This window comes from Mastigoproctus giganteus, chromosome 3, assembly GCF_048544385.1.
Source record: "Mastigoproctus giganteus isolate SK-2022 chromosome 3, ASM4854438v1, whole genome shotgun sequence".
Lineage (NCBI taxonomy): Eukaryota > Metazoa > Arthropoda > Arachnida > Uropygi > Thelyphonidae > Mastigoproctus > Mastigoproctus giganteus.
The window spans coordinates 66,162,672-66,180,625 of record NC_143577.1 but is presented as its reverse complement, the minus strand read 5'-3'; the positions used below and the strand labels follow the sequence as shown (position 1 = coordinate 66,180,625).

At 35.0% G+C, this 17,954-nt stretch overlaps 1 protein-coding gene across 2 annotated transcripts in view; it reads right to left on the bottom strand.

The window, feature by feature from the left end:
• Nucleotides 1-8,449, bottom strand: part of LOC150088054 (sodium channel and clathrin linker 1-like) — a 119,243-nt gene extending 110,794 nt beyond the window's left edge. The window contains exon 1 of one of the 2 annotated variants that reach the window (XM_090370553.1): nt 8,426-8,449. The gene's annotated coding sequence lies outside the window, so the exon portion shown is untranslated. The remainder of the gene's footprint in view (nt 1-8,425) is intronic. The other variant, XM_090370551.1, reaches the window with a different exon arrangement.
• Nucleotides 8,450-17,954: the final 9,505 nt, after the last annotated feature.

Below are 17,954 nucleotides of genomic sequence, written 5' to 3'. Positions count from 1 at the left end.
CCTGGCCTGTTCTTCAAAATCTCTGCTAACTTGCATGCAATGCTGCTTTTGGTCTTCACTCAGTAATTGTGGCACGAACTTGGCCACAATCCTTCTCGTGTTCAAATCATCTGACAAAATCTGCTAACACGTGCCCTACGATAGTCCTACAATACCACAAATGTCGTGGATGGTCCGTCTGCGGTCTTCACAGATCACCACCCAAACTTCTGCAATCTTTTTCGGGGTGGTGCTCGATGATGGACGCCCAGAGCGATCATCATCATCAACCGACATTCGACCATTTTTAAAATGGTTAAACCAGTTGTAGGTCTGCATCTGGCCTAAAGTATTGTCACTAAAAGCTCTTTTCAACTTCCTATGGGTTTCTGCTGCTGTATTGTTAAGAAGGAAACAAAACTTGATGCAAGCACATTGCTCTCTCACATCAGCCATCACAACAATTGCCAACTACGCGAAACACACCGCCAGAGAACTACGCGTGAATATTCAATAAATCTGTCCAGCCTGATGCCATGTGGCAAACTGATTCACAAAGGATGCATGCAGTATTACCTAGTGCCACAAGTCCGGACTAAACATAGTTCCTATGCAACTTTAAAATTTCAGAAACATTTGGGTTGCACCTCATATATGATTTTCTTAATGAAAAATACCCTTTGTCAAAAAAGTTGTATATATACACTGGTGTGCAAAATTTAAGGACCAGTCAGGTTTTCACCTGTAGCATGACTATAGGAATGACTTGGATATGAGAAAAGCATACCAAAGGAACCTCGTGAGGTATAGAAATGATGACAGAAACAACACTGAAAACACTGACTGACAGAAACAACACACAACAATGGAAACAAAATGGTACAGAGGGACTTTATTCAAAAATGGCAACGTAGCACTGGCTGCCATGATACAGATGCATCACTGCCAAAGATGGAACAAAGGGAAGAGGTGGTCCTCAGTAGAAGATATGGCCACCTCTAATGTCGATGCAGACTCTACACCGCCTGTCCATACGCATTAACATCGTCCATTACTCTGTCAGCGCCATCTTCAGCTGGTGAACATATTCTGATGGGTGTAGACGTGCCGCTAGGCATCTCCCCAGAGCTTCCTATATGTGTTTAATGGGATTTAGATCAGGGGAAATGGGCAGGCCAATCCATACGAACAATGTCCTCACTTTCCAAAAGCATATGAACAGTTGCAGTGCGATGAGTGTGGCATTATCATCCATAAACACGAACTCGGGACCAATGGCACCTCGGAACAGACGCACATCGGGAAGGATTAATCAAATCTTCCTCAGTACAGTAGCGTGCACCGGTTACAGTACCACCTTCCAGTATCTGAAGTTGTGTACATCCATCGAAGATAACGCCTCCCCAGACCAGAACACTTCGACCGCCATATCGATCCCTTTCAGTGATGTTTGCGGGGTGATACCGTGTGCCAACCTCTCGCCAGATTAGCTGACGTCCAGAATCGCTGCTGAGACTGAATCTACTCTCATCAGTAAAGAGTACCTTAAGTAAAGATTTTGTGGTTGTAACCTTTAGAAATAGTGTTGGTCCTTAAGTTTTGCACACCAATGTATTTTGTACTGTTTAAGAATTTTTTCCTACTTGTCGTTACATGCAGGTAAAGTAAACATATAAGGTAAACATATCAAGTTACAGGTAAACATATCAGGTTATGGAATCAAAGTGAACATGTTGCAGTGACCTCTTTATATATATATATGAAATATTGCAATGCATAAATAATGTTGAACAGGCCAGTGAATCACAGGTATGCAAGAGTAGAAAAAAAATAGAGATATTAATAATAATATTAACTTGTTATCTAGAAAAATTTTTCTCAGTATTTGGATATTCCCAGAAGCCACCTTCAGAGTAAGATTTCAGAGTAAGAAGGAAGAACTACTCTGAGAACTGCCAACTCTGTTAGGATTTAAAGCTGGGATTCCACAAAAACAATATAGTGAACAGAGTACTGTAAATCAGTTTATTTTAATAATATAACAAATTTAACTTACAACTGAAAAAAAGGATGGACTTTTATTAAAACAACTCAGATGAATTTTCAAGCCATTTGCTTACCACAAAAGATTCCATTGTTGAACTTTCATCTAATTCTTTAAATCCTCAGATAAACTGGCATACGAACTGGAAAGCCATAAGGATCTAACTGCCTCAACACTATTTGGTGTCTTAGTAAACATGATATTGTTGCACAACATTCTTAACAGAAATAATATAACTATGTACAAGTTAGTGCAAATGCATCATATTAGTACACAGCCAATTCTGAATTAGCAAATTATTTGCAAAAGCGGCCTCGTTTAAGTCATATCTCATATTGTGAGAACCTTCACGCATTTGCACTAACTTGTACATAGTCTAACTTTCTCGCAGCCTGAAGCATAAGCCCTAATGCACTAATAGTCTTAAATAATATAACTTAAAAAAAGTAGCAAGATTAATCCAAGGGTAACTGTAGTTGTTGAATTTCAAACAGTTAATCAAATCTTCCTTTATAAGGAATTTCAATGCTTCAATTTTTTAAAGTAATTTTACGTTGCTAGACAAAAATGACCTGATGGATTCTAAACAAAGGTGAATGTGTTTAGCATTAGCAAAGGCACACGATGCAAGAAAGAAAGCTTATATAGCATCAGCCAAAAAAAAAAAAAAAAAAAAAACCCCCTTATTTCACCCATCCAATTGCTCCAAATGTTTGTCAAGTTCTGCCTTGAATCTATTTAAGCTATCAACTTCTACAACGACAGATGGAAGTTTGTTCCATCAATCAACCACCCACTGGCTAAAGGTAAACTTCCGCACATCTATCCTACAACCGTCTTTCCTCAATTTGAATTTATCCCATCCGCATTGAGCATGCTCAAACCATTCAAGGCCTTATACACCTCAATCAGATCACCTCGCAGGTGCCTAGTCTCCAGGCACAGCAATTTGCAGAACTTAAGCCTCTCTTGGTAAGAGCACCCCTTTATTCCTCGCACTAATCTTGTCATCCTTCTCTGTACTCGTTCCAACAGCTCTACATCCTTCTTAAAATGACGCCTTCAGACTTGTATACAGTACTCAAGGTGTAGACTGACCATTGCCTTATACAAGGGGATAATCACCTCTTTATCCCTGCATATCATTGACAAGACATCATGAGTTACTCTTGCAGACCGTCTGCACTGCTCAGAAAACTTCATATCTGCCTGCACAATTACCCCAGGTCCTTTTCATTCTCTACAACGGTCAGTGTGGTATGTTGATACGTTACTCTGGGATTACTGCTTCCCATATGTAGTACTTTACATTTGTCAATGTTAAATTTCATTTGCCACCTCTCAGCCCATCTGCTCAACTTTTCTAGATCCTGTTGCAGAAATGTACTGTCATTAGTGTCATTAACAACCCTGCCAACCTTCGTATTGTCTGCAAACTTGGACATTAAGCCTGATATACCATCATCAATATTATTTATAAATACAGAAAACAACAATGGACACAACACTGAACCCTGAGGGACCCCACTAATAACATTAGTCCACAAAGAGCAGTGTCCGTTGATTACCACTTTCTGTCTTCTCCCACTCAACCATCCCTTTATCCATAGTAGCAATTTGACTCCAATGCCACACTGCTCCAATTTTTGCAGCAGTCTTCCATGTGCAACAGTATCAAAAGCCTTTCTAAGATCCAAATATATGATATCAAAGTTATTCCCTACATCCAGTTCCTTTGTGACCATATCATAATATCCAATCAAATTTGTCAGACAACACTTCCCCTTAACAAAACCATGCTATGTCCAAGCTATAACTGTAAGTCTTGTCTAGATGATCCTGCAGTGCTTCCATTAATTTCTCTGGAACAGAAGTTAAAATAACAGGTCTGTAATTACTTGTGTCGCCCTTTGATCCTCCTTTGTGAATTGGGGTCACATTTGCACATCTCCAGTCCATGGGTACCTCCCTGAGTCCAGGGAAGCTCTCATAATTATGGCTAAGGGTTTGCCGCCTCCTTTAATATAACTGGATAGATTCCATCCACCCTAGGTGCCTTTTTTGTGTTTATCTTCAACAATTTCACCTCCACTTTACTCTCAGTTATTACAAGATTATCTAACTTACTGCCAGACTTGAATACACCACCTGGCATTCCCCTCCCTGAATAACTCCTCATGTGTGAATGTCTTTGCAAAATATTCATTTAGTTTGTTAGCTACCTGAGCAGGATCATCAACAGTTGAACCATCAATATCAAATGGACCAATACCAATCTGATTCATCCCCTTCCTTCTAGAGTTTACATAAGTAAAGGACTCTTTATGGTTTTCCTCTGCATCCTTTGCCAAAGATTTCTCGTAATCTGCCTAACCTCCTTTGTAACTTGGTTACAGATCAGCTTATATCCCACATCCATTAATTCACCTTAACCTTGAGAATATTAACATTCTTTCACCTTTCACAAATCCATGCATACTTTATTCAATATATTAATACAAACTTATATATACTCTTGCATCCTTTAATGATGCTTTGCACTTTAGGTGCATCTGTCATACCTGATTTATTTAACCCTTTTTTTTTTCTTCATTGAAACCATTTCATTAACAGCACAATATATGTGCTGTTGATGAAATGGTATCAATGAAAAAAAAAAAAAAAATACTATATATATATATATATTGTGCATATCTTTTTATTTGTTTTATGGTTTTTGTTTATTAAGTATATTAAAGTAGCACAGCTTAATTTGTTTCCTAATTTTCCCTTAATATTTCCTTAAATTACCTTTATCTCTCCTAATTTTACTTTATTATTATTTCCACTAACCCATTATTGTCTTGTAATAATTCTTTTAACAATTTAAATATAAATACAGCGTGTAACGTAGGCTAACCGACCGCTGCTAGCACACCAATTGCTAAGCAGACAGTCAGGTCTCAATGACTGAAATGCTGCCCGCCCTAAATAAAAACCATAAAACAAATAAAAAGTTATGCACAATACTATTAACGTGTGTATAATGTATAATTGTTAAACCAGAATAGCATTAATGCCACATTAACATGAAAATTTATCCATCACAGTGATAAAAGACTAAAATTAGCAGTTAAAAATTATATATATATATATATATATATATAAATAAAATATTATAAAATATTAAGGATATTAGATAAAATATTAAGGATCAATCAAATAATAATACTTTCAAGGATTTAAGAAAACGCAAAGAAAAAAAAAAAAATTATTATCGCTTTTTACCGACAATCTAGATGACTTCAACTGGGGCCAACCACCCAGACTGAAGGCAAAAAACGACAAGAAGTTCTCTGTTTCTGTAATAATCAATATATGCTAAGTAATTTTAATCTAAACCAAATATAAACCAGTATTGGCCAAACGTAAATCAAATGTAAATAAATTTTAGAATTATTAGAATCAAATGTAAGAAATATAAGAAAATATAAATGTAAGCATATATTAATCATCATTGACCCGATAGAGAATGTAATTTAATGATTAAAATAAGATTAAATATATAATACATACTACATATTTACCGTATCTAGAACATAATGTAATAGTCGTCAAAATAATGTGGTGCCCCCTATGTGATGGATACGGTAAAAATAAATATAAATAAATAATTAAATTTAAGTTAATGCAAAGAGAAACATGCAGATAGTAAGAAGAAAAACTAAAGGAGTAGGAATAATAGAACCTGAACTCCACAAAGGTGAAAAATAGTGGTATAGATAAGAAATAGTTTCTCCTACGTCCTCGGATTGCCCTAATAATTTCGGAGAAATAAAAATAAAGAGTGTAGGGCAGTTTAAAGACATTACAAGATATAAGTCGTGGCCCAGGTATGCCCGGGATTGCAAACCCATTCCTATAGTAGGACCCTGAGCTGAATTTGCATGTTACCTCAGCGTGAACTTAAGTAAATTTAACTATATGTATATATATATATATATATATATATATATATATATATAAAAAAAAAAAATGATACACTGTAATTTGCAAGCGGGTGGGTACAAGTTTTCTACGCCGTAAGACACCAAGAATGCAAAGTGTATCCTATGTACATATGTTGTTGTTGTTATTTGGTTTTTTGGAGCATTAGCAACTAAGGCCATATTGCTCCGGGATATGCAGTGGTCATTCCCTGAATGACCTTTCCGCATCCTCCGTATTTGGTGGTGACGGGCTCGAACCCCGGTCTAATCAAGAAGCATGTGCTACGCACTGCTGCTCCTTCCCACCTGGCTACGGAGGCGCCTATGTACATATATACATGGCACTAAATATGACAATTATATTGAAACAATAGGTTCAGAAAACAAATTTTTGAAATTAATTATGCTTATCGCTTTCCTGAAGTGATATTTCAGGTAAGCGATAGGGAAATTATTATTAATCAACTTGCCGTACAACGCTGTTATGCCCGCTGAACAGGTTTTATTACTATTGCAAATATAAGCAATCCTTAGACATTGCGATAAAATTATATTAGCATGCACTGATTTTGATATATTAGATCTCCAGTTTGTAAGGCTGACTACATTAAAATTAAATGTGTCTCTTTTATTATATACGTTTACATCTATATTATTATTATGGATTATTTCTATATGAAGATCCAAGTAATTTGCTATAGTATCGGAACTATTAGTTTTTTCTAATACAAGTTCTACTGGATATAATTTACTGTAATCCTGGACAAAATGTGGACAATTAAAAACACATAGATCATCTACGTATCTGTATATAAGTAGGTAATCTTGGAATGCTCTTTCTGTATAATGTAGATAAAGGTTTGCTATTATTCTTGATGCTGGACTTCCCATAGGGGTGCCAGTCACTTGCAAGTATAACGATGTTTTGTCATATACATAATTATTAAAGATGCATAATTTTTTAGCATATATTGATCATTACAGAAACAGAGAACTTCTTGTCACTTTTTGCCTTCAGTCTGGGTGGTTGGCCCCAGTTGAAGTCATCTAGATTGTCCGTAAAAAGCGATAATTTTTTTTTTTTTTTTTTTTGCGTTTTAGTCCCTGAAAGTATTATTATTTGATTGATCCTTAATATTTTATAATATTTTATAGACATTATGGGTGTATTGCATGATTGCTTGCAACTGCATTGACCCATAAATATTAGTTACAGTTACTGTCGTTTTAACTTTCTTTTCTTTTTTATCACTAATATAATTATAAATATATATATATATATAATTTGTATCAATATTAAATTAAATTAAGTATAAATGAATGTGAAAGTTACACAAGGTGCCAGTAACTATAAGGGAGAGGAAAATAGAAAAAGAAGAGTAGTAGATTAGTGAAAGAACGTTAATTAAGTAAATTATGGGCTGAATTGCCAAGCCAATATAAAGTGGGGGAACTGTAAAGTAAAATTAGTAGAACAAAAATTGCAAATAAAAATGAAAATGGTATAAAAAAATAAAAAATAAAAATAACATGTAAATGGTGTAGCTGTCATCAGATATGGGGGAAAACATTTTTAGTAAAAGGTCTAATATAGGTAATGTAAAAATGTTCAATCTGATGTCAGCAGAAATAAATATTCATACATAATCAGGCATCCTTTAATGCTGCTTTGCGCTTTTAGGTGCATCTGTCATACCTAATTTTTTATCTTGCTTTGAACCGAAACCATTTCATCTACTGTTTATGTGACTCTTCAAACTTTTCATTTAAAGAGTTACATTAAAAACCCATTTTTATAGACAAATGTTTATTTTCAGTGTATTGGGTAAGGGCAGTGACCAGTCAATTGAAATTAATTAACATAAAAATAATAATAAGTTTAGCTTTTTAACTCTATTTTATATTTACATACTTTTTATTTTTGTTTGAATTGTATTCCTTCCTTTTGGTCTCTGTCGGATTGGCTAAGATATATACGTTTCGCACGTATGCATCATAAACAGAAACAGAGACCCTGCTTATTGTGGTTGGTCTTACGGTTTTGGCTGTCGACCCAATGAAGAAGTAGTTAAAAGCCCTAGGACCCACTACTTTAGGTACCATCATTATTATCATTATTATTTATATGTTAATCTAATTTAATTTCAGGTTATCTTTTTTACCTCGTAAGCATTCTCAATTTTTTCCATGGTAATTACAATTGACAGGTCAGCATCCCTACCCAATAAACTGAAAATAAACATTTGTCTATATTTCATTATGGTTGCTGGGTATCTCTACTATAATGAGTAGTGCCCCAGATCCATAACCCAGTTTAATAATTATAATTTAATACTTTTTTTCTTGCTTGCTTAATTGTTCAGTAATGTGATTATATCCTATTATTTTTATCAATATTATACACGCATGCACATATATGAGGAATATTTCTTACCTGAAATCATCTTTTAATTGTGATAATTCTGTATTAAGAATATCAAGTGCTTTCATATACTCTTCTTTAATCTGTACAGTAATCAGAAAATAATTTTATTACAACTATAAGAATACATAAAATTTAAATATCTTAAAACAGTTTACTTTAAAACGGGGATATAGGAGGAAGAGGGATATTTCTGAATGGAAAGACTTGTAGTAAAAGTGACAAAATACTGATCACACGAATAGAATATTAGTGACTTTGCAGAGGGCACACTGCAAGCACATCTTCCAGTTGCTTGTTATTTCATATATGGAGATTTTTCTCTTTAATAAATTCTAAGGGGAGTGCCACAGGTGGAAAGATTCTGCATAACATGGGGGCTAGTAAATAGTAATCGGAAATATTTCTGATTGCAGAAACCTCATCCAAGCATTCATAAACCCTAATGCTTAGTGGTGAGGTGTCTCATCTTGCTGAGATCATAATTGTTCACAAATTATAAAAATCTTGAATTTGAGTCATGAACCATCTAAAAAGCACTTGCAAATATGCATTGTGCATATTTGCATACTGCTGCCCAAACAATTAGACGGAGAATATAGTATTAATGGTTTTTCAGCAATGAATAACCATTGCAGGAAAAAAACACTTCTGCATGCAAGTAGCATCCAAACTCTTTCTCTCTGAAGAGTATGGGAACTACAGAGAAGTACTTAAGGCTTAACATATATCACAGAAAAGCATTTTAGAGATCTTTCATGTGTTGGTACATTCTTGATCCTGGTATTGGGTAAATAAACCCAATTCTGTGAAGTATTACATATCAATTTCATTGGTGATCAACGAACAGGTACTTGGATTCTTTTACCATTACATCAGGTTTTGTCTTCTCCCCCTGCATAAAAAAAGGATATCCTCCTACACAAAAGATACTTTCTTGTGCTGTCTACCTGAAATAAATACTTTATTCACTGATACAGGAACTATTTGCTTTGATGGTGGAACATTATGGAAATGAATATGAAAATCTATCAACAGATTGTATTTGCATCTTACAATCTCTTGGTATTATTAAATACTTCTCTTTTACAAATCACTTTGTTTCAAATAAATAAATAAAAAGTAATTAAATAAAACTACCAGTTAGTACATAACAGCATCAGACTGTAAACAGCTACAATGAATTATGAATCATTTCACAACCAATTGCCCTACTTATACATTCTGCATAAATAGCACTTCCGAAAAAAGAAGTATACTGATATTTATTCTCAGTTAAATAAATAATTAATTAAGAAATCCAAACCATATCTTAATTTCATCTTTAAGTCACAGGGGTACAGAAACTTAAGGGACAACATGTATATTGCTTCAGTACTTTCAAGTAACATGTTATGTTCCTTGCTAGCTAAATATGATAAGCTTTGGAAGACTATGGATGTAGGTCACCATTGTGATATATTTATTTGGTGCTGGAAACCTTTTCATTGCTGTGGTCCAGCAGAAAGGCCAGTTTCTCTAATAAATATGTCATATACCACAACACTCATTTCCAAAATACTGTATGATAAAAGAATATTGAGGTAAACTCCTCTTATTAATTTACTGATAAAAGAATACATATTTTGCTGTATTTTCATATATCACACTATTTTCAGGTCTAACAAATGACTGGAAATTATATCAGCCCCCAAAAACCTTGTTATATATGTCAAAGTATTGATACAAAATACGTTGGATGCAGTGGAATGCAGGTGAGTACCAGAGGAACTATGGAAATGATTGGTTGCAACATGGTGTAAACTGTAATGATGTAACAATAAAATATAAGCCTAATAAAACATGACATATGTGCTAGCACATTTCAAATTAGCAGTGTGTCATTGCCTGAACAAGATCTCCCAAGACTGATGGATTAATTGTGATTTTTTAACATTATCACTGCTACTTTAACACCTTCAAAAAAAAAAAAAATACTAAGGATAAAGTTGTTACACAGCAGTATAATGAGTGATGAGTTACATGCCACTGCTGAAGATTTCACCTGAGTTATACACCAAATGCTGAGGAGGATGTTTCATAGAAGGCCTGATAGGGCATCCAGCTGTTTCAAAACATTAAAAAGGGTTACAGAGATTTTTAGGCCACTCTGGATTACAAGTTTAAACATAAAAATATCCGAAAATATGGATTCTCTCTCTCTCTCAGTATGAATTTCCACAGGTATGACAAAACTGATCTTAGAAGAAAAATTATATTTCTGTGAAATAATTCCTTTTAATACAACTAAAAAACTACGTGATGTTTTTTATTAGAGTCCTGTACAGGTCCATTGTATTACACTTGCACCTGACCCCATTCACAGTTTTTATCCACAACCCAACTTGAAACAAAAACTGATATTTGTGTTAAATTTTCTAGACATCAGTAACAATATAAAAAATGTAACATCAATATATCAGTAGCATCAGACATCAGTAACAGCATAAAAAAATGTAATAAAAATATATCATAATATAATTAACTTTAAACTTTTTTGATAAGTTGCTAGATGTTACTAAGCAGAAACCAAACATCAACAATTTCGAGTTCAGCCATGTTAATTTTCCTTGGATTAGAAATCCAACTGCAGAAAAGTCTCTTTTGCTGGGTGCACTTCTTGCAGGGATGTCAAAAATCGAATAACCACAGCTGCAAGATTTGGGGTGTGTGTGGGGGGGGGGGGGTCATCCAACAATTAAAACTCTTCATCAGTAAATATTATTAATACTGGAGGCTTCATTTTGAAACTCATCAGGTGGCAGTTCAAAACTCAAATCTTCCAGTCTTCCTTCTTTTCTTTCATAAAATTAAAGGTTTAACTTTATACTGGACCTTTCAATTCTATGTTTTTGGTATTGTGAGTCAACAATACAGTTGCATTTTCAAGTTTAATAGCAAAATGTTTCTTTCTATTCATTCAATAGTTTTTTTTTTTAAATTTAATTTCTGATTTTTATTCTTTCTTTCTTCTTCGTTATTTAAAAGTTATAAACTTTAAATTATTTAAGGGTAAGAGCCTCATGCTACAAGACAGAATGACTAATGTATGGGTAAGTGCAAAAGCATCAATTAACGTAGCTATCTACCAAAGTAGTTAAGTTAAACTGGCATCGTTTTGATTATATCTCATATTGTGAATACCTTCACAACGAGTTGCCATGGTATTGTACTACCTCGAATAAGTAATACTTCGCCAATGGAGAAGACTACTGTTACTTATTCTTGGTGGGTACCACCACCCAGACGGCATCGTTTCAAACCTGTTGGCTTCTCTTCGGTGGGTGAGCTTCTCCATTGGCGAAGTGTTACTTATTTGAGGTAGTACAATACCATGGCAACTCGTTGTGAAGGTGATTATATCTCACAATATGAGATATAATCAAAACGATGCCAATTTAACTTAACTTAACTGCTTCGGTAGATAGTTACATTAATTGATGCTTTCACACTTACCCATACGTTAGTCATTCTATTTTGTAGCATGAGGCTCTTCTCTTAAATAATTTATAGTTTATACACTACTGCACACCATCAGGCATCTCTCATATTGTGAAGTTATACTTCATAACTGAGTTGTCATTATTGCAACACCAGAGTACCTGCCCACCTACCAAAGAGAAGCCAACAACTTTGAAACAGTGCTGTCTGGATGGTGGTATCCACCGAGAATAAGTAACAGCAGTCTTCTCGATTGGTGAAGTGGTACTTATTCGAGGTAGTACAATACCATGGCAACTCTTTGTGAAGGTATTGCAATATGATATTATTATTATTAGTCATATAGTGCAAGGAAGCCTGAGGCTTATGCTGCACCAGCCAAAAAAAAATTGAGTACCCTGAGAGAGAGAGAGAGAGAGAGAGAGAGAAGTAGGAGGGAATCACCAAAAAAAAAAAAGAAGAATGATGATATCCAGCTCAGGACCCTGGGTGTGCCAGGCCCATACTCACCAGATGTCAAAACGATACCAATTTAACTTTACTTCGGTAGATAGCTACCGAAGCAGAAAGTTAATTGGTGCTTTTGCATTTACCCATACGTAAGTTATAAACTTTTAGATAATGAAGCAGAAAGAGTAGCAGAGTATTGTTATGTGTAATTCAAGTTACTACACAAATAAAAATGGCATACACTTGATAATTTAACAAACTGGAACTGTACCCAACTCAAAAATTAACTACAGACACAACCCAACCTGTGTAAACCACGGGTTTACACTGGTATTCAACCTGATGCTATTCGTTATTTATTATTACTAGAAATGCAATTTACATTCATAGAATATCTTGTATGGTGGCTTCAAAATGCTTTAAGTGAAATTAATTTCAGATCATTACTTATTTTGTTACTTCTGTTTGTAAATAAAAACTACCAACTTTTGTCAGTATGGCCCTATTATAATTCATACTGACCTACTAATTTTTCTTGATAGCAATTTCACTTTTATTGCTTAAAAAAGCAGAAATTAATTTTATTTTAGCCAAAGTTTTAAAACTTTTAAGTTCAAATCAAATGTATTATTTTTCTTATTATTTCATGATAATTATAAAATGGTATACACTCAGTGACCACTGAATTATGACCACCTCATGTTTCATAGCTTTCAGTATAAAAAGTCAAACAGCTTCCTACACTAGAGCAGTGGTAATTTGTATCTGGTCATGCAAGTCAAAGTGATAAAGCAGTTATGGGTCACAGAAAAGATATCACAGAATTTCAAAAGGGCACAATTACGGGAGCTCGTGCGTCAGGTGCTTCCATATTGGAAATGGCATGTCTTATCAGTTTCTCAGAGCCCACTGTGGTTAAGGTGTACAAAAAAATGGTGTTGAAAGTGTCAAATCATCTCCTGCCAACAGAACTGTAAAGAATTATGCGTGGATGTTCATGGAGAGCAAAGGGTGCAGCACATACAGGCTCAACAGCAGTTCACTATGTGACAGCTGACATTGCAATATGATATGGGGAATGCAAGAACAATATCCAAAATGACAATGTGCCACACACTCAAATGAATGAGGGTTCCACAGCATATCCTCTTTTCACCACTGATCATCGTCGATGAGGAATGCTGTGGAGTCAACAACATGCTGGTTGAATGTGGAGAACTTTGAAATGAGTGCTCTGGTTGGATGAGTCTAAATACCTGGTGCAACACACTGATGGACGAGTTCGTGTGTGGTGCAAGCAACAACAGTCCATGGACTCCCTGTGCATGGTGCCCACTATCCAGGGAGGTCACAGTGGTTGCTTAATATGGGGCATGTTTTGCTGGCAAGCACTAGGACCCCTGGTGCATATGGATCAACTTTTCACTGGTGAGGCCTACAACCAGCTCTTAGGAGAATGTGTGCACACTGCCATGTTGTCCTTTTTCTGGACAGAAACAGGACCTTCCAATATGATAATGCACCTTGGAACCGCACGCGTGCACACACACACACATGCGCACGTCATTCAGAGAACATATCACCCATCTTGATTGGCCTTCAAATTTTCTTGAATTCAATACAATTGAACACTATGAGATGTTTTGGAATGGGTAGTTAGGCATATGGACATGCAGCCATCATCTGTTTCGACACTGTGGAAAGCCTTGCAAGAAGCATGGCTGCAGATCTCCTACGGACACCTTCACACATCTAGTGGAGTCAATGCCTAGGCAAATAACAGCTGTTATCCATGCGAATGGTGGCCCAACACAGTATTAGGTAGGTGGTTATAATTACTCAGTGTATGAGATAAATCGTGACCAAATGCCCCCCCCCCCCCTCTCTCTCTCTCTCTCTCCTTGCTCTAAAGCTGACTGCAACTTAAACCAGGAAGCAAAAATATTAACCACGATCATAATAATAAATGAAAATAATAAATGTATTTATTTATTTAAAGATATTTTTAATAATATAGCAGACTCTCAATTTACTAGGACACTTCAAGATTCCAAATTAAAAAATAAATAAATAAAAAAAACCAACCAGAAATTGTAAAATTCAAGTAATAACTAGAATAGGTATAAACAAATGTTATGCAAGTCGTAAATAAGCAACAAGAAGTGGAGTTATAAGGAGTCATTAGAAGATCAGTGTGCCTATTATCTTGTCTTCACACCCGCTGCTAAAAAAAAAAAAAAAAAAAAAAAAGAAAAAAAGAGGACCAAATGTTTAGTTTGTTTTAGTGCATTGCGTCAATTGTTGTGTTCCATCGCACTGCAAAAGGACAAATTTTTTTTAAATCGCAAAAATGATAGGCAAACACAAGAGTTGTGTTTTCATTTAAACAAAAACTTGAAATTATTCAAAAGTTTGAAAATGGTGCATCTGTTAAATCTCTAAAGAACCATTATAATGTTGGTGACCAAACCATACATGACATTGTAAAAAATAAAGGGAAGCATCGTATTGGACACCCGAGTAGTGCGTGGTAAGTTCTTTATTACCATACTTTTTACGTAGGTTGCAGAACATTTTTTTAATACAGAAAGTCCCTGATTTACGTGGCTTCGGACTTACATTACGTTATTATAATTTTTTTATATGACTGAAGATTTCAAGTGAAGGAGACACACATTTCACCATAAAGTAACAACTCTCAGAATTCCAGCTATCGGTATTATCGCAAATGCAATAAGATCGAGTTTACTACCCATTTATAAGTAATTGCACTAACAGAAAAGCCCAGTAACCCAGAGAGTGCAAATTGCTTTTATTGTTTTATGGAAATGACCTGTGCTTTAGTAAAATGTGAGTTCGCATGGGGTGATAATAGTGAGTTTTCACCTTAACCCTGTGAAGTTCTCAGAAAATTTTGTTTTGACCGTTATCATGGTGCTAACTAAGAGAATAAGTGACAGCGGTACTAGTAAGGCTATCAAGAAAAGGAAAGCGATTGATCTGGATCAGAAAATTAAAATAATACAGACGTATGAAAATGGCCAAACATTAACAAGTATTGCACGGAATTCAGATTTCTCAGTGGCAATGGTGAACACAATAAAGGAGAAAGACAGAATACGGGAAGCGGTCAGCACTAATAAAGGTCAACTATAATAATAACCAAGGCTACGAAATACATACCAGTTTTTACAGTACTGTAAAATACTGATATAATAACATGCGCTTTTTCTTCCTTTTATGTTTTCTTTCCGGCTACTCCAGCCACTTCACCGCTGTCCCCAGATAAAGTTTTTAATTGAACTTATTAAAAATATATAACTATTTTTCTTCATTCTTCTGAGGATGTTATGTGGTTTTTGTAATTTTGGCATATCAGGGATATAGCAGCAATATTTTATTAGTCATTTCCGAGTTATGCAAATCACGACTTGCATAAGAAGTCCTGGAACTTATCTTTTACGTATGTCGGAGATTTACTGCATTTTTGGATTGACCGGGAATATTTTTTTACCATCTATCCCGGAAAATTGAGAGTCTATTGTTTTACAAACTAACAAAAAAAAAAAAGAGACAATAGTATTTGAGGCCTACCTCATTCATATTTAATTCTAATGCTTCTATTTCTGGACCATCTTTTCTGCCCTAAAATATTAAAACAGAGTTTAGTGAAAAATGAATGCTAGGTGCTGTATTTAAATTCATAAATAGAACACCTGAAACATATTATTATTTTAGTTAAGATATTTTCCCAAAATCTAGTTAATATCAAGCATTATGTAAAAAGTGTGAACACAGCTGTTTTTTTTTGTTAGACAAATTTTAAACCGCAAGAATTCTCAAGTCACCCATCTGCTGTGTCCTATGGAATTTGAAAAAAAAAATAGCGTGGATGTCAAACTGGAATACCTCTGTATATAGTGCATATTTGATAAATGCTTTGTACAGATATAAAGTAATTAGTTATAACAATATACATAACATACAGGAGTATTTAAAAGAAAAAGGGCAATAAAAAGGGAATTCCAGTTTAAATTGTGTATATTTCCTGTAAAATTTGGTTTTCTGAAAAGTTTATAGCCTAGCATCAGTTATTAACTTTATACTATTTCTGACGTAGTCTCCTTTGAACCAAATGCACTTTTTCCAGCGATGCACCAAATTCATAATCTGATTTTGTAGTCACTTTCTTTGGAGGTCCTTAAAAGAAGGAGTGTATGCCTGCTATCACATCATTATCCAAATACAAATTCCCCCCCCCGGACAAGCTAGTTTTTAGTTTTGAGAATAGGTAAAAATCAAATAAGGCTAAATTCATAGCCAGCTTGATGAATTGCAGCAAGAGCAAACACTTATGTGTGAACAGTTGCACTGTCTTGCGGAAACAACACACTTCTGTAACTTGACTGCATCTCTTAATTTAGTTACTAAACTAGTATACTATTACCTGTTTATCCATTTGGAAGATAATCTACCATTATTATACCTTTTGAATTCCGAAGACAGATGCCATGACTTTGCCTGTTGCGAGACTGATTAGGCTTTTTTTTTGGAGATGATGAATTGGCATGCTTCCATTGTTTTGACTGAAGTTTTCACTCTGCTTGGTAGCGATGAAGCCATGTTTTACCCACAGTTACATATCTGGACAATGTTTCCATGACCTAAGGAAGTTCATCCAACTGATGTTGGTGGACAATGCAATGTTGAGTCTGTTTGGTGTGACATAAGCACTGGGAAAGTAAAAATGAGAGTAAGTGTATATTATAGGCCTAATGAATCTGACGAGTATAATGAGCAATTGTGCAGAGAAATAGAGTGGGCCAGTAAATCAGTGTCTTATAATGGGGAAATTTTAATTTTCCTGAGATTGACTGGAATTTGTGGGTTGGCCACTCACACACTAGCAAGGCTTTTGTGGATTTATTGGATGATTGTTTTCAACAGCAGCATGTTCGGGAGGCAACTAGAGGGAGTAATACTCTTGATCTGATAATCAGTAGTAATTCTTCATGCATTAAGAATCTGCAGATAAAGGAACCACTAGGTGGCAGTGATCACAGTGTGCTGAAGTGGGATTTACTCAGAGGTAACTACTATCAGGGATAAAGGAAAGGGTTTTTGCTTTTGTAAAGGTGACTACGGTGGTCTGAGACAGTACTTAAATTCTATACGGTGGGACCAACTGATGATGCTACCAACAGCAAATTCAAAATGGGAAGCATTCAAAGAAATAATATTGGAAGCTACTAGGCTTTTCATACCAACTAAGAAATATTGTTCAAGATTTAGGCCTAAATGGATGTCAGATGAACAATTGAGACATGTGGCAGAGAATAAAAATGCATGGGATACATATAAATTAACAGGTGACACAGAAGCCTATGATAGATATAAGCTGGTCTGTAACCAAGTCACAATGGAGGTTAGGCAGGCGAAGGCAAATTACAAGAAATCTTTGGCAAAGGATGCAAAGAAACACAGCAAAGAGTTCTTTACTTATGTAAACTCCAAAAGGAAGGGGATGAATCAGATTGGTCCACTTGACATCGATGGTTCAACTGTTGATGATCCTGCTCAGGTAGCTAACAAATTAAATGAATATTTTCCA